This window comes from Artibeus jamaicensis, unplaced genomic scaffold (assembly GCF_021234435.1).
Source record: "Artibeus jamaicensis isolate MK-2021 breed Jamaican fruit bat unplaced genomic scaffold, CSHL_Jam_final contig_452, whole genome shotgun sequence".
Lineage (NCBI taxonomy): Eukaryota > Metazoa > Chordata > Mammalia > Chiroptera > Phyllostomidae > Artibeus > Artibeus jamaicensis.
In genome coordinates this window covers 1,790,996-1,812,241 of record NW_026521837.1, presented here as the reverse complement: position 1 = coordinate 1,812,241, position 21,246 = coordinate 1,790,996, and the positions used below count along the sequence as shown (strand labels likewise).

The window sequence follows — 21,246 nt, the reverse complement described above, 5'->3', positions numbered from 1 at the left end:
GTTGCTGTGAGAGACAAAACACTCTGCAGGGTTCTGTGTAGTCAGTTGTGGTCCAGAGGACACTTATGATCAGAGGCAGAGCTGTGGAGCCAGGCAGGTCTTGCTGCCTGCCACCAAAATGTGTTCCCTGCTATTCCTGGAGCAACTGTGATGTCTTACTGGTGGTGTCTGAAACTTCGAGACAGGTGTCTTAGGGTTTTCCTGGGAGATTGTGCTCTGTGTTGCTCTGGTGGTTTTTATAGTTAAGAGCCAATACACTTTAAGAAGAAAAAAAGAGATGTCCAGAAGGTGTTCTAACTGTAATGAAGTCTATGGAAAAGTCTGTAAGAGTAAACTGATTATATAGATTTGTGAAGAAGCCCTCAAGACCTGTGGTCAAGGCCAGTGCTCCCCAGTTACAAACTCTGTGCTTTATGGCACTGAACAAAAACCTAAACACACTGTCACTTAACATGGAAGACCTCCTGGAGAAAGAACAGGAAAGTGAGCCCCATTCACCTTCACTTCATGGGCTGATGCTGGCTTACCTTCAAGAAGGGATAAGGTCACTTGCAGAGACATCAGAATCCAACCAATCCAAAGAGACCGATACAAAACACATGTTGAAAACATCTGCGAACAATGTTCAACACCTTCAGAAGGAAATGATGGATGATTTGAATGAAAATATTAAGCTCCAGGAGAGTCTAGAACTGCTCTCCCTAGAACATGAGTAATGGAAGCAAAGAACTCAGAGGCCAAGGGTTTTGCTGGAGTGCTCAAACACAAGAATGCAACAGGAACTGAATGAGAAAGAGAACCACCTCAACTCTCTGGACAAAACCATTCTGACTGCCACCCAAGTATCCCAGCTCCTGACAGAAGATCCTGTAGGGGACTGCATCTTGGAAGCAAAGGAAAAGAGGGACACTGGAAATGACATCACCCAGTCCCTACATAGGAAGATTATCTTAAAAAGTCTCATTTTCGCTGGTAACTAAAAACAAAGTATACAAAAAAAGAGATATTATGCAGAAAACTGTGTGAATAATGCATGTCAAATGCATGACATGCTTATAGGACAAAGAGACTATCTCCAAACAGAGCCAGCATCTTTACAGTCTAAATGGTGAGACTCAGGAGCTTTGGCTGCAACTTTAAATGCAGCTGGAATTACATCAAGAGCATGTGAAGCAGCTTCTGAGAAAATCAATCAAGGAACAAAGGTACTGCTTGAAATCTGAGAAGAGTTGTCACAGGTGTATAGTAACATGAACTATACCTATCAGAAATGCAGCCTCTACCACTCTATGAGGAGATGGCAGAACAGATGGAAAAAGAATTGGAGAACTGTCCTCTGTCAAAACCAGTTCCCCTTTTACAGAAAAAAAGCTCAAGAAAGGTGGATGGAAACTCTGTTGGCTGAGAGACCACAGTTCAACAAGCTAATAAAGAAAAATGATCACTTCAGACAAATGCTGGCTAATGTCCCATCCAAGCCCAAGCCTTTCTAGAGGGGACATTTTGTTCCAGATGTTCCCCATGCAGCACGCAGAGGTCCAGAAGTATCTGGGGATCCCCTGGGTAACCAGGTTCTACAGGAAGGAAGAAGGTCATGCTGGGAAGGCTTAAGAATTGAGGGTCCCATGCAGGTTTAATCCATTTTTCACAGCACTTGGGCCTGAACACCTACCACCATGGCAAGGCATGACTGTGTCATATCTCTATAAAAGTAATTTGAATTTATGTCTTTCAGTCTTTACAATCTAACTGCTGTTATATTGATGCTATACTGACCCATATTTAAATTTAATAGCATTATAATGTTAAGTTTGTAGTTTCTCCAATATACATTTAATTAATATGATTCTTAAGAACAGATTATTTTCATGTCATTAGAGAATCTAAAATTAAATAGTGATAAGCATTTTGTTTGATTTAAATACAAGGTCCACTGTTAGCAAACCCATCATTTAAGTTTGAAATGGATAGAGACTTTAAAATAATAAAGATTACTTCCTTTTTGTTTTATTATATTTTATTGTTCATGTCATGAGCATTGTTCCAAAATTTCCCCTTTTGCTCCCTACACTCAGCCTTCCCTGTACTCCTGCAGGCAGTCCCCACACCATTGTCCATGTCTATAAGTCATGCTTATATAATTTTTGGTTGCTGTAATTTCTATGCTATACTTTATATCCCAATGACAATGATTCTGTTTCTCTTGTACTTGTTTATTTATTTTGTTTTGAGATTTTATTGTTGATATATATAGACTTATTGCCAATTAACTGTTCATATTTTTGATCTTCTTCTTAAAGAAGACCCTTTAACATTTTGTATAAATGTTAAAGTTCATCATCATCAAACCTCTCACCAGTAGGTTTGGTGATGATGAACTCCTTTAGCTTTTTCCTTTCAGGAAAGATCTTTATCTGACCTTCAGTGCTAAATGATAGCTTTGCAGGGTAAAATAATCTTGGTTGTAGGTCCTTGCTTTTCATCACTTTTTGAATATATTTTGCCAATCCTTTCTGGCCTGCAAAGTTCCTGTTGAGAAAACAGCTGACCACCTTATGTAGCTTCCTTTGTACACAGTTAACTGCTTTCCTCTAGATGCTAATAAGATTTTCCCTTTGTATTTAACCTTTGGCATTTAAATTATGATGTGTCTGGAGTGGGCCTATTTGGGTCCATATTGTTTGGGACTCTCTGTGTCTTGAACTTGCATGTCTATTTCCTTCACCAAATTAGGGACTTTTTCTTTCATTATTTTTCTTTTGTTTATTTATTTATATTTAAATACTGTTCAAGTACAGTTTTCTGCCTTTTACTACCATCCAAGCCCACCCGCCCATACTCCCCATCTTCCTCCAAGTTCCACCCTTGTTAGTTTTTGTCCATGTGTCCTTTATACTTATTCCTGTGAATCCTTCCCCCTTTCCCCTGAAATTCCCTCCCCTCTCTCCTCTGGTCACTGTCAGCCTGTTCAATGTCTTTGGTTATATTTTGCTTGTTTGTTTCTTTTGTTGTTTAGGTTACTGTTAAAGGTGAGATAATATGATGTTTGTCTTTCACCGCCTGGCTTATTTCACTCAGCATAATGCTTTCCAGTTCCATCCATGCTGTCACAAAGGGTAGGAGTTCATTCTTTCTTTTTGCTGCATAGAATTCCATTGCATAATGTTACCATAGTTTTGGGATTTATTCATTTACTGATAGATACCTAGGTTGCTTGCAACTCATGGCTATTGTAAATTGTGCTACTGTGAACATTGGGGTGCATAGGTTCTTTTGGATTGGTGTTTCAGGGTTCTTAGGATGTAATAGCAGCAGTGAAATTGCTGGGTAAAAAGGCAGGTCCATTTTTATTTTTCTGAGAAAATTTCATACTGTTTTCCATAGTGGTTGCACCAGTCTACAATCCCACGAACAATGAACTAGGGTCCCTTTTCCCCCACAAGCTCTTAAACATTTGTTGTTTGTTGCTTTGTTTATGATGGCCATTCTGACTGGTGTAAAGTAGTATCTCATTGTGGTTTTAATTTGCATCTCTCTGATAGCTAGTGATATTGAGCATTTTTTTCATGTGTCTCTGGATCCTCTGTATTTCCTCCTTGGAGAAGTGTCTGTTCAAGCACATTGCCCATTTTTGAATTGGGTTGCTTGTCTTCTTAGAGTGGAGTTGTGTAAGTTCTATGTATATTTTGGGGATTAAACCTTTGTCTGAGGTATCATTGGCAAATATGTTTTCCCATACAGTTGGTTCTCTTTTAATTTTAATACTGGTTTCTTTTTTAAATATATATTTTTTATTTTATTGATTATGCCATTACATTTGTTCTATTTTCCCCCTTTATTCCCCTCAACCCTGCACACCCCTCCCCCACCATTCCCCCCTTTAGTTCACAAACATGTGTCTCAAGTTCTTTAGATTCTATATTTCCCCTACTATTCTTACCCTCCCCCTATCTATTTTCTGTCTACTGTCTATGCTACTTATTTTCTGTACCTTCTCCCCCCTTCTCCTTCTCCCACTCCCATGTTGCTAACCCTCCACATGATCTTCATTTCTATGGTTCACTCCTGATCTAGCTGTCCTGTTAATTGGCTTTTGTTTTAGGTGTAGTTGTTAATAAACGTGAGCTTGCTGTCCTTTCACTGTTCATCTTTTTTATCTTCTTTTTCTTAGGTAAATCCCTTTAACATTTCATATAATAAGGGCTTGGTGATGATGAACTCCTTGAATTTGATCTTATCTGTGAAGCACTTTATCTGTCCTTCCATTCTAAATGAAAGCTTTGCTGGATAGAGCAATCTTGAATGTAGGTCCTTGCCTTTCATGACTTGGAATACCTCTTTCCAGCCCCTCTTGCCTGTAAAGTCTCTTTTGAGAAATCTGCTGACAGTCTAATGGGAACTCCTTTGTAGGTGACTGTCCCCTTATCTCTTGCTGCTTCTAGGACTCTCTCCTTCATTTTAATCTTGGCTAATGTAATGATGATGTGCCTTGGTGTGTTCCTTCTTGGGTCCAACTTCTTTGGTACTCTCTGAGCTTCCTGGATTTCCTGGAAGTCTATTGCCTTTGCCAGATTGGGGAAATTCTCCTTTATTATTTGTTCAAATAAGTTTTCCACTGGTGGCTGTGCCTTTCCCCCTTCTGGTACCCCTATAATTCAGATGTTGGAGCGTTTAAAGATGTCCTGAAGGTTCCTAAGCCTCTCCTCATTTTTTTGAATTCTTATTTCTTCATATTTTTCTGTTTGGTCATTTTTTCCTTCCTTCTGATCTGCTTTCTTGATTTGAGTCCCAGTTTTCTTTCCATTACTATTGGTTTCCTTGCATTTCCCTTCATTTCAATTAGTTTAGCCTTCATATGTTCCTCTAATTTGTGACTAAAATCAACCAGTTCTGTGAGCATCCTGATCACCAGTGTTTTGAACTGTGCATCTGAAAGTTTGGCATTTCTTCATTGGTTAGATTTATTGGCTCTGGGGCTCTGAGTTGTTCTTGAGCCATGTTTTGATCTCTTTGGACCTGTTATGTATGAGGAGAGGCGCCTTAGTTGTTCACCAGGGTGGGGCCACCCACGTTGCTGGTTTGCGATGCTTTATGTGGGGGTGGGGTCAGAGAGGGAGCAATGATGGTCCTCTCCACTTGCCTGGTCTGCCTCACCGCTGGCCCCTGCCTGTTTATCTGAGCACAAATGTGGGAGCCCACTGCTGTGGGCTGGGGCCTGTGTGGTCTGTCTCAATGCTTGTCTCTTCACTGGTTGATCTCCATGCAAATGCATGACCGCAGACAAACATCCACGCCACGTTTTCCCTGGGTCTGCCCACAGCTACCCACAGCTGCCCACAGCTACCCCGCACCTGGGATCCACGCCTTCAGCTGCCTGCGTACCACACGGGTTGGGGGATCTTTTTTGCCCGACCAGCTCTGCTGCTTGCTTTGCTCCTCTCACTAGTTTAGCTGAGCATTTCATTGTTTTCGGACTCCGTATGGTTCTATTTTCTGTGGTTTGATTTTGTTTATTATTGTTAAAACTTTATTATTTTTAGATTTGGTTGTGGGAGGAAGCAAAGTGTTTCCACCCACGCCTCAATCTTGGCAGAAGTACTTAAACTGGTTTCTTTAGTAATGCAGAAGCTTTTAATTTTGATGAGATCCCAATTATTTATTCTTTTCTTTATGTCCCTTGGTCTAGGGGACATATCAGTAAAAATGTTGCTGCATGAAATATCTGAGATTTTCCTGCCAATGTTCTCCTCTAGGACTTTAATGGTGTCACGACTTATATTTAAGTCTTTTATCCACCTTGAATTTATTTTGCTGTATGGTGTAAGTTGGTGCTCGAGTATTATTTTTTGCATGTAGCTGTCCAGTTCTCCCAACACCATTTGTTGAAGAGGCTATTTTTACTCCATTTTATGTTACTGCCCCCTTTGTCCAATATTAATTGCCATAGAAACTTGGGTTCATTTCTGGGCTCTTTGTTCTGTTCCATTGGTCTATGTGCCTTTTTATATGCCAGTACCAGGCTGTTTTGATTACAGTGGCCGTGTAATACACTTTGGTATCAGGTATTGTGATCCCTCCGACTTTGTTCTTCTTTCTCAAAAGTGCAGCTGCTATTTGGCATCAGATATGGTTCCATATAAATTTTTGAACTGTTTGTTCTATGTCTGGGAAATATGCCATTGTTACTTTAATAGGCATTGTATTGAATCTGTAAATTGCTTTGCATAGTATGGACGTTTTGATTATGTTAATTCATCTGATCCATGAACAAGGTATATGTTTCCATTTGTTGGTGTCTTCCCTGATTTCTTTCTTCAGGGCTGTGTAGTTTTCTGCATACAGGTCTTTTACCTCCATGGATAGGTTTACTCCCAGATATTTTATTTTTCTTTTTGCTACATTGAATGGGATTTTTTATCTTGATTCTGCTTCTGCTGTTTCATTGTTGGTATACAAAAATTCCTTTAATTTCTGGATATTGACTTTGTATTCAGCTGTTTTGACAAATTCATTTATTATGTCAAGCAGTTTTTTGGCAGAGTCTATAGGATTTTCCATGTACACTATCATGTCATCTGCAAACAGTGACAGTTTTGTTTCCTCCTTTCCTATTTGGATGCCTTTTTTCCCTTTCGTTGTCTGATCACGGTGGCTAAAACTTCCAATACTATATTGAATAGAAGTGGTGAAAGTGGAGAACCTTGTCTTGTTCCTGATCTTAGTGGAAAAGCTTTTAGTTTTTGCCCATTGAGTATGATGTTCGCTGTAGGTCTCATATATGGCCTTTATTCTATTGAGGAATGCTCCCTCTGTTCCCACTTTTATCTATCATAAATGGGTGTTGTACCTTATCAAAAGCTTTTTCTGCATCTATTGATATGATCATGTGGTTTTTGTCTTTGCTTTTGTTTATGTGATGTATTACATTTACTGATTTGCGAATGTTGAACCATCCTTGCATCCCTGGGGTGAATCCCACTTGGTCATGGTGTATAATCTTTTGGATATATTGCTGGACATGGTTTGCCAATATTTTGTTGAGGATTTTCATGTCTATGTGCATCAGCGACATTGGTCTGAAGTTTTCTTTGTTGTGTCTTTATCTGGTTTTAGGATTAGGATTATGTATTAGGTATTAGGCTTAATAAAAAGAGTTTGGGAGTTTTCCATCCTTTTGGATTTTTTGGAACAGTCTGTGAAGAATAGGGGTTAGCTCTTCCTTAAATGCTTTGTAGAATTCTCCTGTGAAACCATCTAGTCCAGGGCTTTGGTGTGTCAGAAGCTTTTTGATTACTGCTTCAATTTCATTTGCTGTTATTGGTCCATTCAGGCTTTCTGCTTCTTCTTCATTGAGTTTTTGGAAAATTATATTTTTCTAGAAATTTTGTCTATTTCACCTAAGTTTTCAAATTTCTTGACATATAGTTCTTCATAGTAATTTCTTACATTCCCTTCTATTTCTGTGGTGTCAGTTGTAATATCTCCTCTTTCATTTATGATTGTGTTTATTTGGGCCTTCACTCTTTTTTTTCTTGATGAGCCTGCCTAAAGTCTTGTCAATTTTGTTTATCTTTTCAAAAAACCAGCTCCTGGATTCACTGATTCTTAGAATTGTGCTTTTAGTCTCTATGTCATTTAATTCTGCACTGATTTTGATTATTTCCTTTCTTCTAGTTGCTCTGGGCTGTCTTTGTTGTTGTTCCTCCAGTTTTTGTAGGTATAGGGTTAGGTAGTTCATTTGAAATGTTTCTGTCTTTTTTAGGTAGGTCTATATTGCTATGAACTTCCTTCTCAGGACTGCCTTCGCCATGTCCCATAAGTTGTGGGTTGTTGTGAGTTCATTTTCATTTGTTTCCAGAAAATTTTTAATTTCTTCCCTAATTTTGTTCTTGACCCATTCATCATTTAAGAGCATCCTATTTAATCTCCATCGTTTTGAGTGTTTTAGTTGTTTTCCCTTGGGGCTGGTTTCCAGAGTCAGTCCCTTTTGGTCTGAGAAAATGCTTGGCATGATTTTAATTTTCTTGAATTTGTTGAGGCTTGTTTTGTGTCCTATCGTGTAGTCTATCTTTGAAAATGCTCCATGTGCATTTGAAAAGAATGTGTATTTATCTTATTTGGGATGAAGGGCTTTCTATATGTCAATTAAGTCCATTTTATCTAGGGTATTGTTCAATGCCACAGAATCTTTGTAATATCGTTTTGGAAGATCTGTTCAATTTTGTTAGTGGAGTGTTAAATTTCCCTAATAAATTGTGTTGCTGTCAATATCTTTCTTGAAGTCCTCTAAGATTTTCCTGATATATTTGGGTTCTCCTATATTGGGTGAATATATATTTATGATGTTAATGTCCTCTGGTGATTTCTTCCTTTGAGTATTATGAAGTTACCTTCTGGGTCTCCTTTCATGCCTTTTTTTTTTTTTTGAAGTCTATTTTGTCTGATATGAGTATTGCTACCCCGTCTTTTTTTTTCTGGCCATTTTCTAGGAAAATTTGTTTCCAGCCCTTCATTTTTAGTCTATGTAGGTCTTTTGTCCTGAGGTGAGTCTCTTGTAGGCAGCGTATGTGTGGGTCATGCTTTCTTACCCATTCAGCTATTTTATGTCTCTTGATTGGAGCATTTAATCCACTTATATTTAATTTTATTATTGATAGGTACTTTTCCATTTCCATTTTTGTACATATGTTGCTCTCTGTCTCTCTTTTCCTTCCTTTCCTTAAAGCAGTCCTTCTAGTATTTCTTGTAGAGCTCGTTTGGTGGAGGCATATTCTTTTAGACTTCTTTTGTCTTGGAAATTCTTTATTTGGCCTTCTATCTTGATTGAGAGCCTTGCAGGGTATAAAGTAGCCTTCGTTGTAGGCCCCTGTTTTTCATTACTTGGAATATTTCTTGCCATTCTCTTCTTGCTTGGAGTGTTTTCATTGAGAAGTCAGCAGCAAACCTAATTGGGGCTCCCTTGTATGTTACTTCCTTTTTCTCCCTTGCTGCCTTTAAAATTTTCTCTTTATCTTGGAATTTTGCCATTTTAATGATGATGTGTCTTGAAGTGGGCCTCTTTGTGTTCTTCTTGATCAGGACTCTTTGTGATTCCTGTATTTGTATGACTTTTTCTCTCGTCACATTATGGAAGTATTTTCTCATTACTTTTTCAAATAGGTTTTTTATCCCTTGTTTTTGTTCTTCTTCTGGTATCCGTATTATATGGATATTATTACATTTCATATTGTGTTGCATTTCTCTTAATCCCTCTTGATTTTTTCTGAGCCTTTTTTTCCTTTTTCTTGCTCTTTCTGGGAGTTTTTTTCTACTTTGTCATTCAACTCGCTGATCCAATATTCTGCTTCATCGATCCTGCTTTTGATTCCTTCCACTGTGTTCTTCAGTTCAGAAATTGTATTCTTCATTTTCTCTTAGCCCTTGGTGATAGTTTCTATTTTCTCTTTAATGTTCATATAGTTTGCAGTGAGTTCATTATAGCTCCCCTGTAGTTTCTGGTAGCTCATTGTGAGCTCTTTGAACTTCCTGATAACCAGTGCTTTGAATTCAAATATGATAGTTGACTTGCCTCTATTTCATCTAACATTCTTTCTGAGTCTTCCTCCTTTCCTTTCATTTGGATGTTGTTTTTTGTCTTTTTATTGTTTGTGAGACTCTTCTTGTTTGTGTCAGCTTCTTAAATTGATATGTTTTGGTTTCTTGGTTTCATGCTGTGCCCTTCTGTGTAATAATACCTGTGAGCTTTGGTGGTGTAGTCTCGTTGGTCTTCCAAGTTCGCTTATCTCAGGCTGAAGTTTAAGTTGGCTCTGTGTTTGTCTTTGGGTTTTGGTTGTTTTGGGGTCTTTCTTTTGTGGGTCCTTCCCACCAGCTGGTGAACTGATGGTCCCTCTGTTAACCACCTGTTTTAAGTTGTACTGGTGAGGGAAGGTTGTGTTGAAGCTAGTTCTTCTGTGTTTATAGCGTTTTGAGGATTCTCTTTTGCTCTTGTTCAGTTGTTTGTACTGGGTAGGTTTCTCCACTATTTAGTTGTATTTCCAGATAAGTCTTGGATTGAGGTTTGTGTGGTTTCTACTCCTTCCTTCATGTTCTTTTGTCATTATCTGTTTGTGGTTCCTTTGTTGTTGGGTTTCCTCTTTCAGTGGGTATCCTAGTATTTCTGCTTCCACCTACTTCTTTTTTTTGTCATCAGCCAGAGGGAGAGGCAAAATGGTTTATTACAGCAGGAGAGTATTTTATGATATCACAGTCACAGCCGGTAGAGAATAGATAGAAGATCTTCAGGCTATGTATAGTTTTTACCATAATCTTCAACCTAACTAGTCACTTTTAAGAAAGAATGGACAAAAGATGAGTCTCATGTTGGGGAAGGAAGCCTTGTGAGTTTGATCTAGACAGCAGTGAAGTTGTGGGAAGTCAGATTCTGAGGTAAGGTGAGAGTAAAGGATAGTAAATAGGTGTAGTTTGTGAGCAAATAGAGTTAACCACTACAGTAATAGAGTTCAGGAAACTATGAAATGGGCTAAGATCTGGGAGATGTGTTGTGAAGTATTTACAGTTTTATAGAACCATTGTTATTTATAATAATATTAGAGCAACAATCATATGACAGACTCTATGTGATCTGGATAACATGAATAGGGGGTATAGAACTTTGGGTACTGTGCTAAATGAAAACACGTGGTGTGAAGTATAGAAAATTAGCAATACACTGTGGAGGAGACAATAGGGGCAACCTGTCAAATGATACAATATAACCAGCCAAGGCAAATAAGCCTATACAGAAAGAGGAGGAGTACAAAGATACTATTAAAATATAAAAGAAGTGAGACTAATGAAAAAATAATAATACAAATATGCAGCAACTTGTGGATTCTCTGCTATAGCAAAGCGAAATTTGTCTCTCTGACTCTACTGTTGGGATGCCCCCTCTTTGAGTCCAACTCTGGTCTTTTCACAGTTCCAAGTTGTTTGTGTCACTTGTGGGTAAAAGAAAAGTCAGGAAGGGAGGAAGACCCGATAAGTTTGGAAAGAAAGGAAGTGGGAAGCGATAAGTGAGAAAAGAAAGGAAAAAGTATTGAAAGATAAAACGATAAAATTAAAAGATAAAAGGTTACTTTAAAAAAATCTCTTCTTGGTTTCAAATTAGCCAAACTGTTTTTTTTTTTTTAAGAGAAAAACTTTTTATAAAGAAAAATAAAAATTGGGAATAAACCCAGGAAGCAAACTGTTTTTTCTGGTCTTGTTTGCTGCAGCAGGGTGAGGGGCGATTTGTGTGGTCTTCCTGTGAATGCTCTCCCAAGAACTAACCTGGTGCCTCTCCCCAGTGCCCCACAAAGGGGATCTAGGTCCTTTTCAGTGCACTTTCCCAGGTGTCCTGCCTGTGGACTGGGGTGCGGTGGGGTGGGGGTTGCACCCCAGCCAGGCTGCCTGGGTCCCACAGGATCTGGCACAGACCCTTCCCAGTTTTTTGGGGGGAATGTGAGGGCTTCCACCCAACCTCTGGATTATTGCCAGGCTGGGTGGGGAGTAGGCCAAGTAGCTGTCGCAGGAAAATCCTTCAGTTTACTTTCCAAAAAATTTCTCCTTAAGAAAACCTGCCTTCTCAGCACAGCCTAATCCACCAGCCATACCCATGACTTTCCGATTCAGAGCCTGACACTGCGCCTCTCAATTCTCCCAAGCTAGCGACCACAGATTCCTTGGCTGATCTCAGCCCTCTATTTTTAGTACTCTCTCTGCAAACTCAATAAAAAATGTCTTTCCTGGTACCCAACCTTGCTTGGCCAGGGAGGGACGGAGCTGATGACCCAGCTCTCTCCCAAGGACCCTTCTGCAAGTCCAGGATTCCCAAAGAGTCCATGGTAGATGCACCAGGCACCTGGCACTAGGCATTGGCTGAGGCCGTTGCTGCTCCTGTCTTTGCTCTGGTCCCTGAGACCCTCTTGTCCTGCAGCCATCTCCTTACTGTCTGGGTTTTCAGTGTCTGCTATAATTTCTGGTCTCTTATTTTCATATATGCTTGGGAACTGCTGGCTGTTTGCGCTGTTCCTCTGTAGATTAGCCAGGATTTTCTCCCACGTGTACAGGAAAATGGAATCCGCTCCGTCCTATCCCGTTGCCATCTTCCCCTCCTTTCATTATTTTTTCAAATATATTTCCAATTCATTGCTGTTTTTCTTCTCCTTCCAGCATCCCAATGACTTGAATGTTGGTGTTCTTGAAGTTGTCTCAATGCCTCCTTACACTGTCCTCACTTATTTTGTTCTTTTCTCTTCTTGATGTCCTTATTGGTGTTTTTTTTTTCTTTCCTTATATTCTAATCCAATGACTTGCTTTTTGGTTTCAGTACACAGTAGGGTGTACTGTTGGTTTGCTGTAAATTGTTCTTCATTTCAATTACTGTATCCTTCATTTCTTTTTTTTTCTCTTTTTATGACACATTTATTTTATTTATTTATTTTTTTAAATTTTTTTTTATTGATTAGGCTGTTACAGTTGTTCTATTCCCCCTGCATTCCCCTCCACCCTACCCCCTGTGCCCACAATTACCCCCCCTTAGTTTATGATCATGTGTCTCAAGTCCTTTAGATTCTATATTTCTCATGCTATTCTTGCCCCCCATCTATTTTCTATCTACTGTCTATGCTACTTATTTTCTGTACCTTTTCCCCCCTTCTCCTCCTCCCACTCCCCTGTTGCTAACCCTCATTGAGATCTTCATTTCTATGTTTCCACTCCTGATCTAGCTGTCCTTTTAGTTTGCTTTTGTTTTAGGTGTGGTTGTTAATAACTGTGAGTTCATTTCTAATTGGATCTTTTTCATGCAGTTGAGGTACTCACTAAGTTCCTTGAGCATCTTTATAACCATTGTTATATACTCTGCATATAGTAGATCACTGTCCCCATTTCATTTAGTTCTTTTTCTGGAGTTTTTCATCTGTTCTTTCTTTGTTAAAAATATTTTTTATTGATGATGCTATTACAGTTGTCCCCTTTTTCTTCCCCTTCTTCCCTTCTGTCATCCCCATCCCACCAGCATTTTACCACCCTCTTAGTTCATGTCCATGAGTCATACATAAAAGTTCTTTGGCTTCTCCACTTCCTATAATATTCATAACCTCCCTCTGTCTATTTTGTACCTACCACTTATGCTACTTATTCTATTTTCCCCTGTTCTTCTGTCTCCCCATCCCTACTGATAATCCTTCATGTGATGTCCATTTCTGTGATTCTATTTCTGTTCTAGTTGTTGTTTAGTTTGCTTTTGTTTTTTACATTAAGTTGCTGATAATTTTAAGTTGTTGATAATTCTAAGTTTGTTGTCATTTTACCGTTCATAGGTTTGATCTTCTTCCTTTTCTTAGTTAAGTCTCTTTAATATTTCAAATAATAAGGGTTTGGTGACGATGAACTCCTTTAACTGAACCTTATCTGGGAAGCACTTTATTTGACCTTCCATTATAAAGGATAGCTTTGCGGAGGGATGATGGGAAGATGGCGTCGGAGTAGGACAGAGCTGATACTAGTTCCTGTACTCATGGGTGAAAATCCTAGCAGATCTATAGAGAAACAGCACAATAAACTATCGGTTAAATGGACTTAAATGATATATATAGAGTCCTTCATCCCAAAGAAGCTAAATACACATTCTGTTCAAATGCACATGGAACATTTTCAAAGATAGACCACATGATAGGACACAAAAGGAGCCTCACAAAATTCAAGAAAATTGAAATCATACCAAGCATCTTCTCTGACCACAAGGCACTGAAATTAGAAACCAACCCCAAAGAAAAAAACCCAAAGCACCCCAAATCATGGAGACTGAATGGTATGCTATTAAACAACAAATGGGTCAAGAATGAAATTAGGAAAGAAATCAAAACGTTTCTGGAAACAAACGAAAATGAACTCACAAAAACCCAAAACTTATGGGACACAGCCAAGGCAGTCCTGAGAGGGAAGTTTATAGCAATACAGGCCTACCTAAAGAAGTTAGAAACATTTCAAACAAACAACCTAACCCTACGCCTGCAAGAACTCCAGGAACAACAACAAAGACAGCCCAGAGAAAGCAGAGGGAAGGAAATAACTAAGATCAGAGCAGAATTAAATGACATAGAAGCTAAAAAGCACAATTCTAAGGATCAGTGAATCCAGGAGTTGGTTCTTTGAGAAGATAAACAAAATAGACAAGCCTTTAAGTAGGCTCATCAAGAAAAGAAGAGAGAAGACACAAATAAACACAATCAGAAATGAAAGAGGAGAGATTACAACTGATACCACAGAAATAGAAGGGATTGTAAGAAATTACTATGAAGAACTGTTTGCCAAGAAATTTGAAAACCTAGGGGAAATGGACACATTTCTAGAAAAATACAATCTTCCGAAACTCAGTGAAAAAGAAGCAGAAAATCTAAATACACCAATAACAGCAAAAGAAATTGAAGCAGTAATCAAAAAACTCCCATCACACAAAATCCCCGGACCAGATGGTTTCACAGGAGAATTCTCCAAAGCATTTAAGGAAGAGCTAACCCCTATTCTCCACAGACCATTCCAAAAAATCCAGAAGGATGGAAAACTCCCAAATTCTTTTTATGAAGCCAGCATCATCTTAATTCCAAAACCAGATAGAGACACAACAAAGAAAGAAAACTTCAGGCCAATATCACTGATGAACATAGATGCTAAAATCCTCAACAAAATATTGGCAAATCGCATCCAACAATATATCAAAAAGATCATACACCATGACCAAGTGGGATTCATCCCAGGGATGCAAGGATGGTTCAATATTTGCAAATCCGTAAATGTAATATACCACATAAACAGAAGCAAAGACAAAAATCACATGATCATATCAATAGATAGGGAAAAAGCTTTCGATAAGGTACAACACCCATTTATGATAAAAACACTCAGCAAAGTGGGAATAGAGGGAGCATTTCTCAAAATAATAAAGGTCATATATAAGAGACCTACAGCCAATATCATACTCAATGGGAAATAAAACTAAAAGCTTTTCCACTAAGATCAGGAACAAGACAAGGATGTCCACTTTCACCACTTCTATTCAATATAGTATTGGAAGTTTTAGCCACAGTGATCAGGCAAGAAAAGGAAATAAAAGGCATCCAAATAGGAAAGGAGGAAGCAAACTGTCACTGTTTGCAGATGACATGATATTGTACATGGAAAATCCTATAGACTACCCAAAAACTGCTCGAAGTAATTAATGAGTTTGGCAAAACAGCTGGTTACAAAGTCAATATCCAGAAATCAAAGGCATTTTTGTATACTAACAATGAATCAGCAGAAGCAGAAATAAAGGAAAAAATCCCATTTGATATAGCAAAAAGAAAAATAAAATATCTGGGAATAAACTTAACTAAGGAGGAAAAAAACCTGTATACAGAAAACTACACAGCCCTGAAGAAAGAAATCAAGGAAGACACAAACAAATGGAAACATATACCTTGTTCATGGATTGGAAGAATTAATATCATCAAAATGTCATACTACCCAAAGCAATATACACATTCAATGCAATACCTATTAAAGTACCAAATGGCATATTTCACAGACAGAGAACAAACACTTCAAAAATTTATATGGAACCATAAATGACCCAGAATAGCAGCTGCACTTTTGAGAAAGAAGAACAAAATAGGAGGGATCACAATACCTGATATCAAACTGTATTACAAGGCCACTGTAATCAAAACAGCCTGGTACTGGCATAAAAACAGGCACATAGACCAATGGAATAGAACATAGAGCCCAGAAAAGCAACCCAACTCTCTACAGTCAATTAATATTGGACAAAGGAAGCAGTAACATAAAATGGAGTAAAGATAGCCTCTTCAACAAATGGCGCTGGGAGAACTGGACAGCTACATGCAAAAAAATGAAACTTGAGCACCAACTTACACCATATACCAAAATAAATTCAAGATGGATAAAAGACTTAAATATAAGTCGTGACACCATTAAAGTTCTAGAGGAAAACATTGGCAAGAAAATCTCAGATATTTCACGCATCAACTTCTTTACTGATATGTTTCCTAAAGCAAGGAATATAAAGGAAAGAATAAACAAATGGGATCTCATCAAAATAAAAAGCTTCTGTGTGGCTAACGGAAACAGCATTAAATTAGAAAGACAACTAAGTGTGGGGGAAAACATATTTGCCAATGATACCTCAGACAAAGGTTTAATCTCCAAAATATACAAAGAACTTACACGACTCCACTCTAAGAAGACACCCAACCCAATTAAAAAATGGGAAAAGGACTCGAATAGACACTTCTCCAAGGAGGACATACAGAAGATCCAGAGAGACATGAAGAGATGCTCAATATCGTTAGCTATCAGAGAGATGCAAATTAAAACCACAATGAGATACCACTTTACACCAGTCAGGATGGCTATCACAAACAAAGCAACAAACAACAAATGTTGGGGAGGTTGTGGGGAAAAGTGGTCCTTAGTTCACTGTTGGTGGGATTGCAGACTGGTACAACCATTATGGAAAACAGTATGGAATTTTCTGAGAAAAATAAAAATCCACGTGCCTTTTGACCTAGCAAGTCCACTGCTAGGATTATATCCTAAGAATCCTAAAACATCAATATCAAAGAACCTATGCACCACAATGTTCATAGCAGCACAATTTACAATAGCCAAGAGTTGGAAGCAACCTAGGTGCCCATCAGTAAATGAATGGATCAAAAAATTGTGGTACATATACACCATGGAATTCTATGCAGCAAAAAGAAAGAAGGAACTCCTACCCTTTGCAATAGCATGGATGGAACTGGAAAGCATTATGCTGAGTGAAATAGGCCAGGTGCTGAAAGACAAATACCATATGATCTCACCTTTAACAGGAAGCTAAACAACAAAGAAGCAAGCAGAAAAAAAACAAAAAAAAAACAAAGACACTGAAATAGAGAACAAGGGGACAGTGACCAGAGGGGAGAGGGAAGGGAAGTTAAGAGGTAAAAGGGGGAGGGATTTGGAGGAACAAATAGGAAGGGCACAGGGACGAGAACTAAGGGGGATGGAAATGGGAGGGAGGTGGGGAGCAAGTTGCGGGGGAGGCTGGGATGGGAGAAATAGACAAAAATACTGTACTTGAAAAATAACTAAATAAAATTAATTTTAAAAATCTAAAAAAAAAAGGATAGCTTTGCTAGATAGAGTAAACTTGGATCTAGGTCCTTGCCTTCCATGACTTGAAATATTTCTTTCCATACCCTTCTGCCTGTACTGTTTCTCTTGAGAAATCAGCTGAAAGTCTTATTGGAACTCTTTTGTAGTTAACTGTCTTCTTTTCTCTTGCTGCTTTTAAGATTCTCTTCTTATCTTTAATCTTGGGTAATGTAATGATAATGTGCCTTGGTGTGTGCTTCCTTGGGTCCAAATTCTTTGGGACTCTTTCAGCTTCCTGGACTTCCTGGAAGCCTATTTACTTTGCCAGATTGGAGAAGTTGTCCTTCATTATGTTTTCAAATAAGTTTTCACTTTCTTGTTCTTCTTCTTATCCTTTAGGTACCCTTATGATTTGGGTGTTGGTACATTTAAAGTTGTCCCAGAGGTTCCTAAGCCTCTCCTCATTTTTTTGAATTCTTGTTTTTTCATTCTGTTCTGGTTGACTGTTTATTTCTTCCTTCTGGTCAAAGCCGTTGATGTGAGTCCCAGTTTCCTTCCCTTAACTGTTGGTTTTCTGTGCATTTCCCTTTAATTCACTTTGCAGAGCCTTCATTTTTTCCCATGTTATGCAACCATACTCAAGCATTTCTGTGAGCATCCTGATTACCAGTTTTTTGAACTCTGCATCTGATAGGTTAGCTATCTGTTCATTGCTTAGGTTTATTTTTGGCATTTTGATTTGTTCTTTCATTTGGGACATATTTTTTTTGTCGGCACATGTGTTATGTTGTAAGGGGTAGAGTCTTTGGTATTCCCTTGGGTAGGTCAACCTATGTCTCTGGGTTTGGCACTGTCTGTGTGGGAGGGGTCTGAGAGGGAACAGTGCAGATTGCTTGGCTCTCAGCTGGCTTTCAGTCACTTCCCCTGCTACCCACAAGTAAATTGGGGCCTTCTGATTCTGATTACAGTTGGGCAGGTTTGTGTACATTCTAGGACCCTGTTGGTTTCTCCAACAAACTCTCCTCTGGTGGTAGGAGTTTCTCCCACCAATGTAACCCACACAGGTTTTTACAGCCATAGATTCTGAGACTTTCTTTTCCTATACTGAAACCCTGTGTTGCACGGTCTGTCTTATTCTCCAGTTGTTCCTCCCAGTTTATCCACATGCAAATGTGGGAATGCCCAGTTCTCCAGCCACCAGTTTGTTGCACATCCTCTCTGCCCTGGCTGCCATTCTCTGCCCCTCCTACCAGTCTGGATGAATCCTTCTTCTTTTAACTCTTTGGTTCTAAGACTTCCATACAGTTCAATTTTTGGCAGTTCTGGTTATTTTTCGTTTTTAAATTTGTTGTTGTCCTTTTTTGGTTGTGTGAGAATGCAAAAATGTATCTACCTAGGCCTCCATCTTGGCCAGAAGTCTGTCATCTGTTCTTTTATTTGGGTCTTATTTCTTTGTCTGCTCATGTTGGCAGCCCCCCTGTGTTTGTTTTTGTGTATTAGTTGGAGTTAGTATTTCTCCCATGCTTGGTAGAGTGACATAACGTAGTAGGTGTCCTGTAGGATCCACTGGCACAGCCTCTCTTATTACTCAAACTGAGACCTCAGGGTATGCCTTCATGTGTGCTGTGTATACTTTTGTTTTGTAGTTAATAAGCCTTGTTGGCCCACTTCAGGTCACTCACTGCCTGTGTTCTTGTGGGGTCACACAGCATTAGCTATAAAGTGATCTGCAGGTAACTGCTACTTGCGCTGGGCTTTGAGGTGCCCAGGAGAGGCCAAGATGTGAATCTGCCTGGGGCAACTTAGCAAGAGGTACAGAGTTCACTAAAGCCAGATGTTCCTTGTTTGAGAGAATTTGGTAAAATCTTAAGCATGGGCCAAGACATGCCATTCATATGGAAAAGCAACTGGAAATGGCTTGGGTGGGCCTGAATGTTGGATGGGGCAGGGCCTTAAGGAATGACCAGAGTGAGCAAACAATGTGAGGCAGATTGATGGAGTCTCAGATATGGTGCTTGCCTGGTAGTTCTGTGAGGGCAGGACTCAGAAAAGGAACAATGTACTCTGCCAGCACTTCTGTCTGGGGGCAAGTTGCTCTCCAGCTCTCATCTTGATGCCAGACAATTCAGTTATTTTCCCTACGTCTCTGAAGCCTTTCAATCTGCTGCCCCAGCACTGGATCTCAGAGGGAGTGAGTTTGAGTAAGTCTGAACATGGTCCCTTAAAGAGGATTTGCTAAAGTGTCCAGCAGTTTCTGTCTTCCACAGCCTTAATCCTTGCTGTTCTTCACAGCCATAAGTTATGGAAACTTATCTTCCTGGCTACGGACCCTTGAGCTTGGGGGCTTAGTGTGGGGCTGGTACTCCTCCCTCCTGAGAAAGCCCTCCCCATTTTTATCTGCCACTTGTGGCTGTGGGGCCAGCCTATTCTGCATCTCTGCCACTCCAACCAGTCTAAGTGTGGTCTCTTCTTTATCTCTGTAGTTCTAGGACTTCCATTCAGCTCAGTTTCTGATAGTTCTGAATAATGATTGTTGTATAGTTTACTTGTAATTTTGATGGGGTTGTGCAAGGAGATAAGCTGTGTTTATTTACACATCTATCTTGACCAGAAGTGAAAAGCTTGCGTTCTGAAAAAAAAAACAACAAAAAACAAAGTCTTTCTTTCTGTAGCAATATCTTAATCATAGAGTTCTAAGATTTAGGACTTCAATAGTGTTAATTTAATCATTAGATTCTATTTATTTACTGGTTTCAAGATAGACTATATCAAACTAAGGGCGAGTAACCCTGGTCACCATGGATTTCTAAATGAAGTTATTCTGTAGGTTCCAGTAGTGGAGAAGAGGGAATCTTTGAAGGATTTGAGTATTTTAATTGCTCTCCAATCCTCTATTCCGTGGAGAAGCCTCCACCTCTACTTCCAGAAACTTGAAACTGTATGGAACCTGATGTCCAACAGTCACCAATTTCCCTAGGAACAGAATGTTCAGGGAGCTTCTTCTCTACAAACTCAATGACTCAATGTTCATTGGGATCCTGTCCTGGGTGACCACTCCCTCATTCTTTCTCTACTGGCAGAAGTGTTGTTTAGTATTGAGGTATTTGAATGGAAGCATCCTTACCAAGCTTCCTTTGTTGTACTGTTCTTGTCTTTTCAACCCAACTTTCAGACTAAGTAATAAAACTAGAGGTCCTACAAATCAAAGAAAATGTCAATGAATTCTAACAATACACACTTGGTGTCTCAGCTCCCTTTTAGTTCTGTTAAAGCTTGTGGAGGGTAAAGACAAATACCTCACAACACTTTGTTTCTCTTATAGCACCTAGGGAAGCACTGAGGGGAATTGTCTTTCAACAGAAAAGTGCTAAAGGGGCAAGTGAGTGAGCCAATGTAAAAGCCCTCTTCATTGTCTCCTTATTCTTTCCTGGTACCTCAAGGCATTTTCAGAAATGTCAGGAGGATGGGATTAACAGCGTACAGACTCAATGCAAGAATTTAAAAATCCCCACCCACACCCCCTCCCTGAGGAGCTTGGCTCTAATATATGCATTGCCTAATTTTCATACATGCTGATTGCTTAGCGATTTATTCTACAAATGCCAAGGAGAAGAGTCACCCTTGGACTAAATGTAAAATCTTTATTCTCACCAATGTCTAAATCATTGTTTTTCTCGTGCCGAGATCATGTGGCACGCATTATTAATAGCTCTGGTCTCTCCACCACTTGACACAGCGCTCCAGCTGTCATTCTGCTCCCTGGCTCGTATGATTCTTGCACTGGTGAAGTGCCAGGCCTGGGCCTAGCCCATCAGTCACTGTCACCCACCACCCAGTGATGAATAGCTTGGCCATTGCCGTGGCGAGGCCTGGGCTCTGATTCACACACGCCTGACTTTTACCAACTTTAGCACGCCAGCTGAGGCCTATCCCAGCTGAGGAAGGCGGCAGTGACCTGGAAATGGCACCGCCTCTGCACCCTACTCTCTCTCCCCTCCTCCCTCAGATTAGTTAAAAATGAAACAAATCCTAATGTGATCATGTCACTAATTATGCATTTAATTCAGTTATAAGGAGCTAATGGCTCCC

General features: G+C 39.4%; 1 pseudogene; it reads left to right on the top strand.

Moving 5' to 3' along the window:
- The first annotated feature begins 770 nt into the window (after window positions 1-770).
- The window catches only part of LOC119064984 (60S ribosomal protein L21-like), a 76,107-nt pseudogene continuing 55,631 nt past the window's right edge, over window positions 771-21,246 (top strand).